The sequence below is a fragment of the Notamacropus eugenii genome, chromosome 4 (assembly GCF_028372415.1).
Source record: "Notamacropus eugenii isolate mMacEug1 chromosome 4, mMacEug1.pri_v2, whole genome shotgun sequence".
Taxonomy (NCBI): Eukaryota; Metazoa; Chordata; class Mammalia; order Diprotodontia; family Macropodidae; genus Notamacropus; species Notamacropus eugenii.
In genome coordinates this window covers 41982098-41986618 of record NC_092875.1, presented here as the reverse complement: position 1 = coordinate 41986618, position 4521 = coordinate 41982098, and the positions used below count along the sequence as shown (strand labels likewise).

Here is a 4521-nt window from a genome sequence, read left to right as displayed (position 1 = left end):
GGAGTTGTTCAAACAGAGATTTATCTGCCTTATGAGGTTGTTTCATGTATCAAAAAAGATAAGATAACCTCAAAACATTTTATAATGTTTTAAACTAGCTATCATAACAATAATATTGTAGCATCATATGGAAAGAACAGGAAATAGTCCAATATGGTAGACCTGAGAGGATGAGGAGGGAAGTCATATGTAAGAATGTAGGAAAGTTAGGAAGGGATCAGGTTATTAAGAACTTTAAATGAGAAGTAGAGGAATTTACAAAAAATGAAGGAGTTGGGCTAGCAAGTGCCTAAGGACTTTTCAAGCTCCAAATCTCTGATCCTAGGACCATATGGCATCATAATGTAGCTTAAGACTGAATTTCTTTTCTTGGCTTCCAAATCACACTGTTGGTGATGTCTTCGGAGACCACTGAAGGAAGGGTACTTAGTTTACCCTTGAACACAGACTGTTCTACTCTGTTTGCTGGCATGCTTTCTAGTTTGGTATCAGGATTGCCTCAGAGGTTTTTGAGTTTTGTAGGTCTGCACTAGAATATTCAAATTCACCTTCAAATTTACATGCTATTTCTTCAGCTTGAATGTGAGCTCCTCATAGATAGAAAGCATATTTTTGCTTTGGTTTCTGTGGTACTAAACACAATACCTGGCATTTCATAAGCATTTAATAAATGCTTACCAGCCTGCCCCACTATGCCATTTGATTAACTGACATAGAAATGAACTACAGGATAACCCCAAATTTCCCCTCTGGCCATTCCAATTGAATGCTTACCTAACACCATAATATGAGTGGTACAATTTCACAAACCCATGATTACTTTCTTCATAAGATCTCTAAGTGTCTTGAGATAATTTTGTCTTTAGACACCAGTTTACAGAACTCCTAGAGGACTTCAGTACCCTCACTATTCTTCCTTTCAATGAAATTAATTGCACCAGGATCTTTGCCACCAGCTTGCTGTACAACTTTTAATGATAAAACACAACTTGGGAGGAAACATGTTAGTAGATGATAAAATGTTAGCATCTATCATAACACTGAAATCAATTTCAGCTCCATGTGTCTGACATAAATTAGTTACTCATGGGAACAAGCTTCCCTCAGCTACATAAACATACCTTTCAATGACCCAATGGAAAACACAGTAGTTACATATGAATTAAGGCAGACCCAACTTAATTCATTAATCCTTGTGGTCTTGACAAACAAGGGGAAGATAAATATTGGAGTCTTACAAACACTACACAACTGAATTGAGCCCCAAATGGCACACACTGATATGCATCATTGTCTAACATTACTAACATGCACACAACAATATGTAAACCCTTTGAAAGTGCTTGAGGCCAAACAGCACTGCAGTAATCATCGTTCATAAAAATGAATATTTTCTTCCCAGAAACTAATATTCCAAAGCACAGAAGTAAATAGAGTATAAATATAGCATTGAATGCCATGAAACACTATGTCATTCTCTCCCTACTGCACAACTCTCTTTCCCCCACCCCAACGTACTCCCAGTAATTAGGGTACATATGTTTCCATTTTCTATTTATTTGAGAAAAAAATGGCTTGGTTATAAAGATATTCACTTTCCAACTAATCACGATTTTCCATTTATTAGAAATATCTCTTCCCATCATAGGACCTTTTAGAATGGAGTTGTTTGGGTTCTCAGCTCAAATATTTATAGGTTAAGGGTTTGTGGTGATTTATTTCTACTTGTTTTTAATTTTCTTGCCCCATATTTCCAAAGGCACCACACATTGTTATGAACGGCTTCATGCTAAATTATGTAGAGGGTCCACATTGTTCCAGAATGCTTGCTTCTGATAAGGTTATTAAAACAGTAACAATATGAATTATTACAGCAACAGAAACATAAATCCAGAACCCCTTTATCCTCTAGAGTTAAGATATCTCTTCCCTCTCTGGAAAAGGTGATGAATCTTCAACATGAAGTTCTTGGGGTTTTTGCAGACCTGAAGTGCATTCATTTTGACTGGTCACTGGTCCTCTAGAAAATTACTCAGGTAAGTGACATGACCAAAATGTTTTGCCTGTCCAGTATTCAGGGAGGATAAGTGTATTGTTAAGGTCACATTTAAGAAGGGTTCATGTGACCGTTATAAGCAAGCTATTTCCTAAACCTCATTGTATGGACAAGAATGACCAGCCTATAAAGGAATGCTCCCCTTCACTTCTGATTTTTTTTACCATGAGCCTCTGCCCTGAACAACATCAGTGTTTCCATAGTAACTAATGTATATCAAAGAGATATGAGTAGAGAGAGGAGGAAAAGCAAACATCAGAAGCCCCATAAACAAAATATATGTTGAGGAATATGCATATATGCCATCAAACTCTGTTAGGTCCTCTTTTTCCTTGTTTGTCAGGAATCATAAATCCTAACCACAAAAAAAGTGATTGTAGCCTGCATCTTTATATATTCTCTGTATACCATTAGCTCCTTTTGAGAAAAAATCAACTGTAATAAGGCCAAGGAAGGAAACCCAGTTGAGGAGAATTGGATACATACCATGCAAATAAGCAACAAGGCAATAAACATTTATTAAACGATGACTGCATGCTAGGCACTGTGCTAAATGGGGAAAATACAAATACAAGAAAAATAGTCATTTCCCCAGCCCAAAGGGCTTTCATTCTAAGGAATATACAAAAGGAAGCTAAAAATGGGGATGAGGGCCCCCAAGTCGTGCATCCTGACCTCGCGCCGCTTTTCCTCCTCTCCCCAAGGTAGAGTAAGAAGCGGGTCAGGATGGGCAAAGGAGACCCCAGCAAGCTGAGAGGCAAAATGTCCTCATATGCCTTCTTTGCGCAAATGTGCCAGGAGGAGCACAAGAAGAAGAACCCGGACTCCCCCGTAAACTTCGCCGAGTTCTCCAAAGAGTGCTCGGAGAGATGGAAGACCATGTCCGCCAAAGAAAAGTCCAAGTTTGAAGACCTCGCGAAAGGAGATAAAGCTCGGTGCGATCGGGAGATGAAAAACTACGTGCCTCCCAAAGGTGAGAAGAAAGGGAAGAAGAAGAACCTGAACACCCCAAAAGACCTCCATCTGCGTTCTTCCACTTTTGTGCTGAACATCGTCCAAAGATCAAAAGTGAACACCCAGGCTTTTCTATTTGAGATACTGCTAAAAAGTTGGGGGAACTGTGGTCTGAACAGTTGGCCAAAGACAAGCTACCTTACGAACAGAAAGTTGCTAAACTAAAGAAGAAATACGAAAAGGATATTGAAGCATATCCCGCCAAGGGCAAGGGAGATGCAGGAAAGAAGGGCCCTGGCAGGCCAACAGGATGTAAGAAGAAGAATGAACCTGATGAGGAGGAAGAAGAGGAAGAGGAGGAAGAGGAGGATAAGGATGATGATAATGGAGAGTAAATGGATTTTCTGCTGTGAAGATTTTTTGTGTGATGAAAGTCATTGTTTTGCTAAGAATGTGAACTCTGGTGCAGATCATTGTTAGCTTCAGTATAAAAACTGTACAGATTTGTGTATAGGTAAACGTGAAAGATTCTTTGTAGGGAGAACCTCTATTTTGTAATGTAAATTGGAGCTTTTGAGGGGCCACTCCAGATAGAGTTTAAAGCTTCTGATGTTGAATGTTTCTGCATATTTAATAGTTTCTTTTGAATTTCTTGACAGTGCATTGTTGTAGCACGGTAAATCCCTAGGAAGTAGTATCATAGCAAATCTTAAGTTTTATAGAATGTTGCATTTTGTTTTTTTAGATAAAATATTTTGTAATAAAATGATGTACATTTAAAAAAATAAATAAAAATAGGGATGAGATGCCAATGCTGGCCCAGAAAATTAGAAGTAAAGACAATAGGAGAATGAATTTTGGCTACCCTGGGCACTGCTCCAAAATAAAGTTCCCAGAAGGAACTTACCAAGAAGAAAATGGAGTCTAGCTGGCAGAAGAATATTTTAGGGTGAAAAGGCCACAGGAGTGATTTAATGAGCCATGGTAGGGAGACCTCAGTCACTGAGGGAAGTTTCAGGATGAGACAGCAGCTGTTGACAATAACAGATATAGCATCTGTGTACAAGGCCCTCTCTGAGTCAGGGGCAGATGATCAGAGATAAAAATGAAACAATCCTTGCCATTGGGAAGTTTGGATTCTCTTGCTAGATAAGGTTTGTATCTAGATACTTAAATACTACTGGTACTTAAATATACTACTGGTAAATTCCAAAGTGGGATTCAAATTTAGGTCTTCTGGCTCTAAATTCAGTATCATACTTATTATGTCAAGTTGCTAGACCATTAGTAGATGACTTTACTTTCTCATTACTCCCAACCTAGTTGGCATAGTAGATAGAACTCTAGGCTGGAATTGGGAGGATGAGATCAAATCTGGCCTCAGACACTAGGACCTCGGGCAAATCATTCAACCACGTTTGCTTCGGTTTCTTCATTTGTAAAATGACCCGAAGAAGGAAATAGTAAACTACTCCAGTATCTTTGCTGAGAAATGGGGTCACAGAGTCAGA

At 38.7% G+C, this 4521-nt stretch overlaps 1 pseudogene; it reads left to right on the top strand.

The window, feature by feature from the left end:
- Window positions 1–2782: 2782 nt before the first annotated feature.
- Window positions 2783–3405, top strand: LOC140498084 (high mobility group protein B2 pseudogene; annotated as a pseudogene).
- The last annotated feature ends 1116 nt before the right edge of the window (window positions 3406–4521 follow it).